The 14,683-nt window shown below is 47.6% G+C and overlaps 1 protein-coding gene across 10 annotated transcripts in view; it reads left to right on the top strand.

The window, feature by feature from the left end:
* The window catches only part of NDST2 (N-deacetylase and N-sulfotransferase 2), a 218,711-nt gene that overhangs the window by 109,016 nt on the left and 95,012 nt on the right, over nucleotides 1-14,683 (top strand). For 7 of the 10 annotated variants that reach the window (XM_073352885.2, XM_073352876.2, XM_073352874.2 and 4 more), the window contains one exon: nucleotides 5,231-5,340. The exons of the other annotated variants lie outside the window; for them this stretch is intronic. The gene's annotated coding sequence lies outside the window, so the exon portion shown is untranslated. The remainder of the gene's footprint in view (nucleotides 1-5,230; nucleotides 5,341-14,683) is intronic. 10 annotated transcript variants of the gene reach the window in all.

Genomic DNA, 14,683 nt, shown 5'->3' with positions numbered 1-14,683 from the left:
AATAAGGGGGAGGGAGAGCAGAGAGACAATGTTTTATATAAGGCACTCTGACTCCATTTGGGTGTTTACTAATCCTGCCTTGCTTAATAATGTCAGTAGGTGAATGGTTCCAACTAGGCTTTGAAGTTAGAGCCATGAAGCAGAGTTCACGACATTGCGGCTCTTTGGCTGGAGAGCATAGTCTGCAAGGCCAGCTACTCGGATCTGTTACAGGTTGAAGCCCTTTGACAAAAAGGAAAATCTATGAACACCATTTTTATTCACTGAAAATTTACAGATTTATGGAGAGTTTTATATGGGGAAAGCAAGAAAAATTGTGGAGACCCAAAGGCAGCAGAATCCATTATTTTTGGCACCTACAATTTTCTTCTTGGCCTGATTAGCATTTGAGATTAAACTTCTGGGAATGGTTCCTGCCTCAAAAACATACATAGAGAAGTGTGTGTGCATTTTATACAATGTGGACCATGATTTTTTCAGTAAGGACATCCAAGGCAGCAGAGCAAGGAATCTCTCTTCCTCCTGTCAGTGTATAAACATAATGGCTGTGCCTACATGTGTCTTTTTCGCAAGCTTTCTGCCCACTGCACTACCACCAGTGCAGCTCCACCAGTAATGCTGAGAGTGCGAGCATGGGACACAGGGTTTTACCACTGTGTCATCTCACTCTAATTGCATCTGGTTTTGATGAGGAGGTTTATCAGCCTCTGTGTTAGTGCTTCTACCATTCCACGAGGATGGCATTAACAGTGGGGAAATGGAGGGCGTTTTAAAGAAAAATTGCCAGTGTAGATAAGCCCAAAGGTGCTTACTATGGAAGGAGTTGGTCTAGTGTTCGACCCCTTGTTTGGGTTTGCCATTCCCTGCTCTTCCGAACCCAGCCCATGTGCTCACTATTCTCCTACCCTGTAGCTGACTGAACTACTTACTGCTTTTAGAGTAGCCGCCATGTTAGTCTGTATCAGCAAAAAGAAAAGGAGTACTTGTGGCACCTTAGAGACTAACAAATTTATTTGAGCATAAGCTTTCATGAGCTACAGCTCACTTCATCGGATGCATGCTGTGGGTAGTACATCCCACTCCCTGAGCATTGTACTTATGGGAGTGCACGTGAGAGAAGGAGGGAGGAGCAAGTACATGTGTTTCTAAGGTAAGAGCAAGAAGATTTTGGGGGAGTGGAATGGATGTTCAGCTGGGAAGCTGCATTCTTTCTTACCTTCTGAGATAAAGGTGAACCAAGCTGGAGTAGGCATGTGAGGTGTGATGGGGTCAGTATGGCCTGGGGCAGGGTGGAATCGCTGCAGAGAGCTCCAGTGCATTTGGAGTGATGCAGCAGGGGGAGAGAGAGAGAGACTTTCCCAGTGTTTGACAGGAATGTGTGTGCCTAATTTGTAGGGAAAACTGTTTTCAGAGAAATGTAATTTTGTATTTATTCCTCTGGAGACAGTAGAATGTATGAATACAAAACAACTTTGATGCTGTAGTCCTCTCTGCTTTCATGTGTGGGTAGTACCGCCTATTCAGAGACTCTTTCAGAGACTAGCTGAGAGATGTCAGCCCTAAAGCCTGGTCATTTCAGGCAGAAAAAGCATCCAGAGTGGGGTGGGTATTAGGGACAACTACCTGTAAAATCCCTATCACCCAGACAAGGTTGGAACAGCTGAGTAGATGAGAGCACAGCTTGATATTTCTTTAAAGCTGTCCCTGGCTGACAGAGCATCCTCCCACAACACTGGTAAACAGCACATGGCAAATAGCAAGCACTGCCTTGCACTTCTTCCCACGCTTGCAGCAGCACCAACACTGGGAGCAACAACTGACACAAGCCAATGAATCGCAATGCAGTCCAGCTTGTAAAGCAATGAGTTTAGGACCCAGCCAGTGTGTTTGGTCAGTCACTTCCTGACTCTATGCATTCTCCCATGCTGCTAATGACTTCCCTATGCAGTAATCTGCTTCCAAGCCTCTCACAGCTGCCAGAGAAAAACCTTTATTCAAAAAAAAATCCCCAAACCTGTAAATGTATTCATGATATAGCCCTTGACTTTGGGAGCTGAGGGATTCCCCAGTAGAAAACGCCATAGTGCTAAAAGCTGCAGACTCTCAATCAATGCCATTGAAGAGTGGGGTGTGTGATCTTACAGAGCCTGTGCAGCCACAGAAATACCAACTTCCATCAGAAATCTTGCCTTGGGGGTAGGGGAAGTGAGTAGGCTCCCCACAGTCCCTGGCAATTTTTCCTCTTGTGATTCTGCTGTAAATTGAACCCTGCATACATCCGGTTTTGAAACAGGAACCAGTCACTCTTTGGCTGTGTTTTCTAAATCCATCCAAGGCATGAGAGTGAGTGAGTGAATAGAACTGTGGCTTCAGAGCCTTTCAGTGCCCCAAGACTCCCAGCAAGCTGCATGGCAAAGCTGTTTTGTATAGCCTGCAGCAACAGTTCATAGTTAGTTGAAGGGCCTGGGTCTAGGTATGCATGGGCCCTTTGAAGCTAACACGCAAGGGATTGATGAAGAGTATTCCGCAGAGCTTTTTCCATCTCTGACTGTGAAGGGACATCATCCCTGAGGCTCCTCCTTGCAAAGTGGAACCTGTTTAAAGTGTACTGGGGCCCAAGTATGCTCCTTAAAGGTGTCTGTCAAAATAAAAAGAAAAAAACTGGTTTATGTGCCTTCCTGCTGCCTCATGGTGGATAAAAAAGTCGTGAAGTTATTTTTTAATGGTTTTGAAAGCTGGTAGTACAAAGGTTTGTACTTGTGGTTGGGCATGCTAAGTCTGCTTTTCCCTGGGTTTACTGCACTCATTGAAGAACACCCCTTTGTGGGTCTCAAAGGGATGTATTTGTAGCATTCTCAGCCCTTAATTGAGGGTACAGCAGTTTAGAATCTGTAGCAGACTTTTTTTCTGAGTGCTCTCTCAGACATTTGACTTAAAGGTGACCTGAACGTAGATATATTTTTAAGTTGGACTTGTATCCTTTTCACTTCTTTATGATGTCTACAGAGGGCCAGAATGTTTTTTTTTTTAAAGTGTTTTTCTCCTTTTTTAATTTTATCTTAAAAATATCAGGGATGTCAAGTATAGTCTTCCCTGGTTTTGCTGGAGGAATTCTTTGGAAGGAGGGGCTCAAGTGTGAATTGGGAACTCTCTCACCTTAACTGAAAGGCCAGAGAGAGTTAGATCTTTAACAAAAACTTCCTTTAGCTGTGATGTTTGTTAGACATTAGCATTAAATAGATGTTAACAAAAACAAAAAAAATTACAAAGTCCCTTTCTTTCTCAGATGCCTGACTTCCACTCCCATGGCTCTTGTGATGTCGTCATTTCATTAGTTTTTTAGGAATTCTGGAGTTTTCAGGGCAAACAAGATCGGAATTTCAAACATGAAGGGTTCATTTTCTGTTTGCTTTTTTTTAGGCAACCACCCAGCAACCCTGACACCTTGCTGTGGAAGGGAAGATTGTACATTCTTTTTCAATATTCAAGTAGTACTCAAAGGATTGGTGCTCTGTTGTGCTAGGTTCACTGTACAGACATGGATGAAGACAGAGTCGGTGCCCTGAAGCACTTAATCTAAAAATCTAAGCCTAACAAAGGGTAGGGAAAGAGATATCCATATTTGAGTTACTTTCTTAGGCAAGAATGTCTGAGAAAAAGCATAAGGAATCCATATTGATGGAGCTGTCTGAAACAGCCTGAATGCTACAGGTTCTTTTTGTGCACCAGTGCTGGAAGATCTGAGGGGGCTATGCACAAACTGAACTCTGTTAAAGTTCTGCTGATTGCTTTCCTGTTTCGATTAAATATTTAATGCCTTAATAGGGGAAATATAAAACATGCTTTTTATTCCCCTCCCGCTGCTCCAATATATTATATGATCAAGGAGACTCTCCACCCAGTGGAGCAGGACTGGATACAGCCCCACTGTGGACAACACCACCATCCTGTCTGTCACTCAGACTTGTAACCTAGTTGTCATCTTCAACGCAGACCTCTCTCTAGGTCTTCTCTCTTCCAGGCCAGCTCTAAATGTTGCTGATTCTTTCTGCATGACATTTCTAAGATGTGACCTTTCCTATTCATCCACACAGCTGAAACTCTCAGCCAGAGTCTCATCATCTCGTCTCGACTACAGCACCATCCTTCTCTATGGCCTTGACAAATGCTTATCTCCTGCTCACATCCATTCAGGAGTCTGCTGCAAAGATCATTTTCCTGGCCCGTCACTTTGACCATGTCACCCCTTCTTTGAATCCCTCCACTGGCTCTCCTTTCTCTAATGTATCAAACATAAACTACTTGTCTTCTCTTTGAAGGCCCTTCGTGGCCTAACCCCACCTTACCTCATTCACACTTAGACATCTCTATAGTAAAACCAACTTGAGGTTAATTGAACAGAGCTTGAGATAAAGATTCAAATAAAAGCAATTATGAGGATTTAAAAACATTGGGTTTTTAAAAGAGAAACATAGCAGGGGGACTCAAACTCCCAGCCTGCGTGGGCCATCTGTGGCCCACGAGCCTCCCCAATATGGCCCGCAGGGCTCCAGCAGGTTTGGGGCCGGGTCTCTCCCTTGGCCCCACCTGCCACCCCCAGGCACTCCCCACCAGGGGCCCTGGCAGCGCAGCAGAGCTGAGTGGCGTTTGCCTGCTCGCTCCAGTGGCTGCCGGCCCCTCCCTGCGGCCCAGAGGTGGGGCTGTGCCTCCATGTGTTACCCCTGGCCTGAGTGCCCCTGTGGCCAATGGGACGCTGTGGGGGCAGTGCCTGGGGGCAGCAGCATGTGGAGGCCCCCCGGCCCACCCCTCCTTGGAGCCCAGGTAAGCGCCGCACTCCCCGACCCCCTCCCAGAGCTTGCAACCCCCCCCGCCCCCAAACTCCCTCCCAGAGCCTGCACGCCCTCCCCACACACCCCCAGCCCCCAAACTCCATCCCAGAGCCTGCACCCCAGACCCCCTTCTGCACCCAAACTCCATCCCAGAGCCTGCACCCCAGTCCCCTACCCCAGACCTCCTCCCCCACCCAAATTCCCTCCCAGAGCCTTAGGCAGGTGGGGGGTGGAGTTGTGGGGGGCGGGTTCTGGGCAGCATGAGTGACATTATTGGCCCGCTGGGAGAATTTGAGGACTGGCGCTGGCCCTAAGGTAAATTGAGTTTGAGATCCCTGGTCTATAGCCTGTACTTAGTAACAGATTACTTTCCTGACTAACAATGTATTCCTCACCCAAAGGTTAGTCCTTGCAGGGCTTGTGCTGTCTGAAGAGCTGGGATCCACTTTTCAGGAGCCAGCTTGCCGGCAGAGAGTCTCCAACCTGGGTCATTTCTTCGGCTCTTATAAAGGTACAAGCTATTGTTTCTTTGTCCAAGGGGCACCCTCTTCAGAGACCCTTCCTGGGGCTCCTTTGTGTTTGTCAGTGCTCAAGTCCTAACCTGGAATAGGTAGTAAACAGTGTTGTCTCCTCCAATATATTTGTTATTTTTACCACTGATTGAATAAGCCCTGAGACCCCGCCTTACTTCAGGTGACAGTCTCACTTCAACAGTTTTGCAACCTAATATTCTACATTTTACATAGCTCGTAAACTATTTCCCAGTCATCTCACAGTAACTGTGACAATCAGCTAGTTTTTAGCTTTCAACAGAGGCCTCACACAGCCCCCTTCAGTATAATATTGAGAAGATGGTCAGACACAGGTGTAATATACCTGCCTGGGCATGCCTTTGTCACATCTGCCCCCAGGAAAAGTTTCATTCTAACCCTAAAGATGCCTTCTGCCCTAAAGCAGGAGGTTCTGTATCTCTTCCCAAACTTTTTAATTTTGTAATATTTACTACTATAGCTCTGAATACTCTTCTTATTCATATAAATGTCTCATCCCTTTTTGAATACTGCTGAACTCATATGGCAATGAGTTCCACTGACTAACTTTGTATAGTATCAAAAGGTATTTTCTTTAATCAATTTGAATTTGATACCTTTCAGTTTCAATGAGTGTCTCCTTGTTTTTGTATCTCCTTGTTCTTGTGTTATCAGACAAAGTGAATGGAAATTCCTGATCTACCTTCTTTGTACTGTTGATTATTTTAGCGTGTTATCAAGTCTCTTCTTACTCTCCTCTCCTCTCCTCTCCTCGGCTTTCTCTACACTGGACTTTTGTCGGTAAAACTTTTGTCATTCAGGGGTGAGAAAAACACCTCCCACCCCCTGAACAACAAAAGTTTTACTGACAAAAAGCGCTGGCGTGAACAGCACTTTGTCAGTGGGAGCGCTCTCCTGTTGACAAAGATACTGTTGCTCTTTGGGGGTGGAAGTTTTTTTTTATCAGTGGGAGAGCTGTTTCCTTTTGACAAATGTCGGCTACACGGTGTGCCTTTTAACTGCATAGCTGTAGCGGCACAGCTGTGTCGCTGAAAGGTGCATAGTGTAGACAAAGCCTTAGGTAAACAAGTAGGGTTGCCAAACTTGCACAAAACTGAACACCTCTGCTCCGCCCCCTGCCCTGCCCCTTCCCTGAGGCCACTCCCCTCCCTCGCTTTCCCCTAGCCTCACTCACTTTCACCGGGCTAAGGCAGGAGGTTGGGGTGCAGGAGGGGGGTGAGGGCTCCAGCCAGGGGTGTGGGCTCTGAGTTGGGGCCCAGAATGAGGGGTTCAGGGTGCGGGAGAGGGATCCTGGCTGGGGCAGGAGATTGGGGTCCGGGGGGGGCGGTAAGGACTCCACCTGGGGGTGCAGGCTCTGGGGTGGGAGCAGGGATGAGGGATTTGGGGTGCAGGAGGGGGCTGGGGCAGGGTGTTGGAGTGGTGGTGGTGGGGGGTTGGCTCCAGGAGGGAGTTTGAGTGCAGGAGGGGATCGGGGCAGGGGGCTGGGGTGCAGGGTCCTGATGGTGCTTACTGCAGCTCCCAGGAAGCGGCCGCCAGATCCTTGTAGCCCCATGGCTCATGGGCAGCTAAGAAGGCTCCACGTGCTGCCCTTGTGCCTGCAGGCACAGCCCCCGCAGCTCCTATTGGTTGTGATTCCCGGCCAGTGGGAGCTGCAGAGCTGGCACTACAGGCGGGAGCAGCATGCGGTGCCTCCCTGGCCAACCATGCTCCTAGGGCAGGGGTGGGCAAACTTTTTGGCACAAGGGCCAGATCTGGATGGGGAAATTGTATGTAGGACTGGGGCAGGGGGTTTGGTTGCGGGAGGGAGTATGGGGCGTGGGAGGGGGTGCGGTGTGCAGGAAGGGGCTCAGGGCAAGGGGTTGGGGTGTGGCAGGGGGCTCAGGGCAGGGGGTTGGGGGTGCAGGAGGCGGCTCAGTGTAGGGGTGCGAGGTGCAGGAGGGGTTCGGGGTGTGGGCTCCGGCCTGGCACTGCTTACCTCCAGTGGCTCCAGGGTGGCAGCGGTGCGCAGCGGGGCTAAGGCAGGCTCCCTCCTGGAGCATGCACCCCAAACCCCCTCCCGCACCCCAACCCCCTGCTCCAGTCCTGAGCCCCCCCTGCACCCAAACTCCCTTGCAGAGCCCACACCCCCTCATGCACCCCAACCCTGAGCCCCTTCACAGAGCCTGCACCCCTAACTGCACTGAGCTATCCCTCCCCCCTCTTGACCCCTCCCCCCCTGCACCCCAACCCCCTGCAGGGGGGGGGGAGGGATAGCTCAGTGGTTTGAGCATTGGCCTGCTAAACCCAGGGTTGTGAGTTCAATCCTTGAGGGGGCCATTTAGGGATCTGGGGAGTTGGGAATTGGTCCTGCTTTGAGCAGGGGGTTGGACTAGATGACCTCCTGAGGTCCCTTCCAACCCTGATATTCTATGATTCTATGAACTTCTCCCTCACCCCAACCCCCTGCCCCATTCCAGAGCCCCGTCCTGCACCCAAACTCCCTCCCAGAGCTTGTACCCCTCCCCTCCTCCTGCACCCCAACCCCCTGCCCCAGGCTCAGCCTGGAGCCCCCTCCCACACTCTGAACCCCTCAGCCCCAGCCCAGAGCCTGCACCCCAACCCCCTGTCCCAGCCCGGTGAAAGTGAGTGATGGTGCGGGAGAGCGAGGAAGTGAGGATGGGAGGATGGAGTGAGTGGGGCGGGGCCTCGGGGAAGGGGTGAGGTAGATCCGGGGTTGCACTTAAATTCAGAAAGTGATCTTGTGCTTAAAAAGTTTGGAGACCACTGCTATAAACAATCCCAAACTTCCCAATATTTCTTGATATAAGAGTTTTTTTTATGCCCTTCTTCTTTCCATCTGCCATCTCAGAACCCCTTTTCTAGTTCTGCTATATTCTTTTTGGGATTGTGTTACCAATATTGAACAGTTTATTGTGGGTGAGGGGATACCATTGATTTATAATTCTGTATTATTCTCCCTCTCATTCTTTATGGAGCTTTTTTTGATAGCTGCTGCATGTTAAGCATAGATTTTCAGTAAACTATCCACAGCAATGTCTGGGTCTTTTTCCTGAGTTGTAGATGCAATTAATTTAGAACCCAGTATGAGTTGTTCAAATTATTCCTTTCAGTGTGCATTACTTTGCATTTATCAACATTAAATTTTACCTGTCATCGTGTTTCCCCATCACCTTGCTTGGTTAGGTCCCTCTGAAGTTTCTTTATTCTATTTGTGTCATTTAAATCCATTTGTAAGATACAGAAATAAGGTTTACTAGTCTGTAATTCCCCAGAACACCCCTTGCACCTCTTAAAAATACAGGCATAACATTTGCTATGCACAAGTCTCTAAACCATGTTCCATTGTGTCAACTGATCAGTGTATACTTGAGTATTTGAAGTCCTCCACTATTATCATTTTATCAGACTTTATTGCCAGTTTGATCTCTCTCAACATTATGTACTCAGTGTCCTTTTTCTGATTTTGGAGGCTGATAGTAAAGGTCTACTAGCATATTTGTATTATTTGGATCTTTGTCTCACATCTGGGTCTTGGGTCCCAGGCTCTGCTGGTCTAGAAGTGAGACAGATCTTGATCATGAACTCAGAAGACCTAAGACTGTGTAGTTTCCCACCTTTATGGAATATTGCATACATGGAAGAAGCTTTGGAAGAGGCATTAACTAAATCATAGCTCTGTTATACCCAGTGCACTTGATGATATATTCACCCTTTCTTGGCACTTCTGTTCTGAAGGATATCTGGCTCCAGGATAACCAGGCCCAATAGTCATTAGAACAAAACCCTAACACTTTTTTTTCCCTTCTCTCCCTTCACCACCTAATTTATGGGCATTATTTAGTTCTGTTCTACCTGCAGCAGACAAGCAAGGTTGGATAACTGCTGTGTACTGCAGGCCATATCTTCCACTTGTCAGCAGCTGTGCAACATTATACGGTTTCCAGGTCTGTCTCTGTCTTCAGAGCGCCACAGATGCCCCATTCCCCGTTACTGCCTGTGTGATGAAGCAGTAGCCTTGCACATGTACTTACCAATGGCAGAATGGAACTTTTTCTGGCATGGACTTGTAGAGCGCCTGAAATTTAATGGCAGAGGTGTTTGCTGGTAAATTGGAATCTAAGTTTCCATTTTTACCCATAAACTTATCTGTCAAATTAAGCAATGGTGCTGGGCTCTTGGATTCCCTGATGCTTCCAGTAATGAAGAGGATGTGTAATAGTGCCTGTAATTATAAGATCAGATGTTTGATGCAACATATGAATGCACTCATCTCACAATGTTAAGGTGCCAATATGCCTCCTTTGGTCAGTATCTCTTTATCAGCAAATACTTTAGTGCCCTCTTCATGTTGTCTGCTTTGCAAAACATTGTCTTCTGAGTGCTTTGCAACCTGCACCTGTGAACTTCTGTTGGGGTTGATGGAAGGTCAGGGCAGTCAAGCCAGAGTAACTTTTATTTTTACTCAAATGAGGTTGGGGAAAGGGTTGCCTGGTTTGAGAGAGAATTTCATTGTGATGGATTAACTTTCCCTTGAACGATTGCTTTATGGCACGTATGAATGAGAGATTGTAAATTGGCTGACAGCAGTGAACCCAACCAGTGTAATTAAAACCAGCTGTGTGGGTAGGGAGAGGGAGTGGGGGCGGGGGCGGGGGCGTGGGGCAGCCTCCGTCTTCAGTTTTCCTCAGCTGTGCTTCATTCTGCTTGTAGCCGGGTGTAACGTGCCCATAAGTCTGAGATTCCTACCAGGACAGAATGTATCCCTCCAATATGGTATAGTGCCATAAAGCTACATTAGCAAAAGACAAAGTGAAGTTCATGAGCAGTTTTCCAGGCCCCCCTGATTATAAGGTCCCAGGCATGTGCTGTCATACAGTGATGAGAGAGGATTCTGGGGACCTTTGAAAATATATTACTGGATTCTGGGGACCTTTGAAAAGATATTACATTCTCACACTTTGCTCTACTATGATCAAAACCATGCGAATATTTCCTTTGGTGCTTCATCAGTGAGCATCTCACACTGAAATGGAAAAGGGGAATACCTGTCTGCAGACATTCTAAGCCACATCAGTGCAATGGTTTGCTTTAATTACGTATTGCATACAACACCTAGCTTCTGGAAATCTACTCTGCACGTCTCCTTCCCTCAAGTCATCTTTGCTGTATGTATTTATCAGGATGGCTGTCCTCCCAAGGAAGATAAGGCTCCTCATCCAGGATTTCTAGTGATCTGCATGAAAATTCCCCTCTTGGGACCTGTTTTGACTCCATGTTCAATACATGTGCTGTGCTGTCCTGCTCCTGCAGCAAGTATTAAAAATAGAGACAGCCTTTGTGGTCTCCTTGCAACTCAGTTTCTTAAATATTATTGTGCATCTTTCTTCTAGTCCTGCTGGGGTGCAGAGTTGTCAGAATCACTTAGCAGGAGCACAGCTCAATGCACTATTGTAATCCCAGCAAACACAGTTCACCAACCTGATCTGGTTAAAGGTAGGCAAGGCATTCTTAGCTCCTTCCTCAGACTGTCTGGGCTTCTGCCTTAAACAGTTGGGTAGGTTTTTCTGCAAGCTGTTGAAGAACTGCTGTTTGTCATGGGTGAGTGACCTATTCCGTGGGTATCCCGTAGCTACCTCATAGAGTGCTGTGTAATTTTTTTATGAAGCACTTAGAGTTTCTTGGATGGAAAGAGCCATCAAAGTGCAAAATATTGTTATGATGTACTTACTAATAGATGCATGTACTGCTTCAGAAGCCCGTGTTCTTCCATTCCTGTTCCTTGTCTGTTCTTATCTCTATTTGGCCTACTCTTTTTGGCTTTATTATGTTGTTTACTCTTTCACCTTTGTTAAATCTATGGTTAGTTTTTTATTACTGAGCAGAGGCCAACTTTCCTGCTACAAAGGAAATAATTTAAATTGTTGAACATGAATTTTGAATACTAGGGAAGCTTTGTCTAGAGCAAGTCTGAGCAAACTACAACCCATGGGCTGGATCTGGCCTGTGAGCTGTTTTTAAGCTGGCCCACGAGCCACACCACGCGGCTTGGCCCCACTCCGGCTGGGGCGGTGGGTCAAGGGTCACATCACGCGGCTCAGCCCTACTCCGGCTGAGGCGCTGGGTTGGTAGCCGCACCAGTGGCTCGGCCCTGCTCTGGTGCTCCGGTCGGGGCGCTGGATCGGGGCTGCACCACGTGGCTCAGCCCCATTCCGGCTGGGTCGGGGGCCAGAGCACATGGCTTGGCCCCGCTCTGGCCAGGGCGCAGGGTCGGGGCTGTACCACATGGCTTGGCCCCGGTCTGATGCTACAGCTGGGGCACTGGGTCAGGGCCCATCACGCAGCTCAGCCCCGCTCTGCTGCTCTGGCCGAGGCGCAGGGTCGGGGCTGCACCATGCGGCTCTGCCCTGCTCTGGTGGGGGCGCTGCATTGGGGACCACACCACACTTGAGGTAAGCACTGCTCAGAACCAACACCTCTAAGCCTCTCCCCATGCCCCAACCCCGTACCCCAGACCTGATCCCCTTCCCGCTCTCTAAACCCCTCGATCTCAGCCTGGAGCACCCTCCTGCACCCCAAACCTCTCATCTCCAGTCCCACCCCAGAGCCCGCACCCCCAGCCAGAATCTACACCCCTTCCTGCACCTCTGCCCCAGCCCATATCGCCCTCCCACCCTCTGAACCCTTCAGTCCCAGCCCAGAGCACCCTCCTACACCCCAAACTCCTCATCCTCAGCCCCACCCCAGGTCCTGCACCCCAACCCCAAGTTTGTGAGCATTCATGGCCTGCCATACAATTTCTATTCCCCGATGTGGCCCTTGGGCTAAAAAGTTTGCCCACCCCTGGTCTAGAGGCTCAAATGGCTGAGACAAGGGGCCAGGGTATCCCTTGTCCCCATTTCATTGATGCTTCTGCCTGTCTGCCGTGGGGGAAAAGCTGTTCAGTGGGGTTGGGTTAGATACAAAATTATATTGAGAGAGTAAAATTCTGTGTTCCCTTGGAACAGGAAATGATATGCATCGGCTCAGACTCAGTTTGGAGTGAGAAAATGACCCTTTACATTAAAACTGCATGATTATGTTCATTATCCCCTTGGCTTCTCTGAGGAGCTTCAGGAAAGCCAACCAAGGTGCTTCTGCCTGCTTAGATATAACCTTTCCCCAACCCGCTGGCTGGAACTGCAGGGCTAAACACATTCATTTATTCAGCAGTTGTGCATGTGTGTATGTTCGTGTTCCCTGAAACTTTCCATCTAGAAGTTGCTGTGCTTTTAGGAAATGATGACTGCACTAATGAATTCATCAATCACAATAATCTGATTAAATTGATGGGGGAGAAGGAGAGTGAGCAGCAGATGATATAAATAGATTATTTTAAAATATAAGAGATACCCAATTAGTGACTGACTCACTCAGCATTTAAATGGAAGTGTTGCACGAGAGATTTACTGGTAACCACCACAATAAATTACACTCTGTGGTTTCTTGGCTGAGAATGCGACACGCAGGCTGTTAGTGGGACCCATAAATAAAACAGAGTGGTGAGGTACTGTAGGGAAGAAACACCAGTTCTATATTGCCCTGTTTTTATAGCCATGTGTGAAATGGGGTAGGATGTTTACAAAAGGAATGGGGGGCAAGGGAGACCAACATGGATGTGAAGTCTTGTATCAGATACTGTGGCAGTACCCAGGAGAAGGGTGGATAGCACACAGGACTGTAAATGGAAGGAGTATAGAATTGTTTGCCCCTGAGGTTTTGAAGGTCAATCCTCCAGAGGACAGAGATAATAGAAAGGAAGCTTTCTGTGAGGGAAGCATATGTTTTTGTGGAGATTACACTCTGTGTAGATTAGGACTTCTGGGAGGGAGAGCATGGAAAGATGTGGCTGGAACATAGGACCATCTGCCAGTAGCTTGGCATAGTCATTCCATTAATGCGAAGCTTATTAGTGTGGGTCCAGCTGAGGTAGACCAGGGAGGGAGCAATAAAAGCAGGCAACTCTTACCCAGCATCCTTTAGGGAGGGGAAAGGTTTGTTTACATGCTCTGTTCTGGTAACTTGTAAGGTGTGGCTTTGTTAGCAGAAGCTTTGGTTGGAAGCTTTTAGTCTTGTCCTTGCTAAATTCAGGGATGTGGAGTGAGGTTTGCTGCAAGGGGAAGAAGTTTATATAACTGGTTTTGAGCAGAGCACTTGAACTGGCGAAGCTGGGTGAAGGAAACTTGCCAGATGGTATGTGTGTGTTAGGTTATTGACTTTCCCTGTGGGACACTTCTAAACGTCAAGGTCCTTGTATTTACTATTCTGCCTTTGCCGTGGTAGTAGAGGGTTCAAGAAGAGGCCAGAACTTTCAGAGAACAAACCAATCAATTATGGAATGTACCTTCAACCCTCTAACAAGAAAATCTACTTTTAAAACTTGTATACTAAGCTAAGCTTGCTTTGCCACTCGTGTAATGCCGTGTGAAACTTATGCCAATAAAATTGTTATAACAATGCACACCATTAAGTTTATTCACACGGCGAGCACACAATTAGGTTTATGCATACATACACACATGCATATACGTACACAGTACATTCAGGGCCTGATCCACTGCCTGTTGAAATCAGCAGAAGGACTTCCATTGTCTTCAGTGGGCATTGGCTTAGGTCCTCATTTGGCTGCCACCAGGGAAAATGTTAGTGTTTTGTACCACTCTGGATACAAATTCATTTCTTTGTACAGTATTTATTTCACCTACCTTAAAATGGAAACTGTTAGCTATTTGACAAAGTGGTCAAAATGTTGTTATATCCTTTACTGAAATGCTATTTTACAATTTCCTACAGTGGTGATACTCACCCAGTGCTTTCTAAACTGACAGCTCATGTTTTTTCTCCAGTAGTGGAAACCTATTGCTGTCCCACAAGGGCACACTACGTCAGGGATTTGGCCCATTCGACAAAGAGAGGGAAAGGGTTTGCACTTAGTGCAGCCATAAGGGAACCTCCAACTGGCTAGAAGCCTCTCCTAAAAACACAAGTGTGGTCTTCCCCAGGAAATGAGGCCCAAATAGGATTGTGTATGTAGTTGATCTCTTGGGAAGAGAGAGAGAGAGACCATCAGTAATGTTTAAGTGAAGCTGGAATATCAGCTGTCTGCTTGGAAGCACATGGAATTTGATCACTTGATTGACCGAAACAAAATCACAGTGAGAGGACAGGATGAAATGGAGGAAAAGGAAGCAGGAAGGCAGCAGAGCGTTTCTACCTTGGGGCTGAGGAGAAGATGAGAAGGAAAGCAGAGAGTTTCCTTAGGTGCAT

Source organism: Lepidochelys kempii, chromosome 7 (genome assembly GCF_965140285.1).
Source record: "Lepidochelys kempii isolate rLepKem1 chromosome 7, rLepKem1.hap1, whole genome shotgun sequence".
In the NCBI taxonomy this organism is placed as follows: Eukaryota; Metazoa; Chordata; order Testudines; family Cheloniidae; genus Lepidochelys; species Lepidochelys kempii.
The sequence above is the reverse complement of the archived record's forward strand: the minus strand, read 5'-3'. Positions and strand labels throughout refer to the sequence as shown.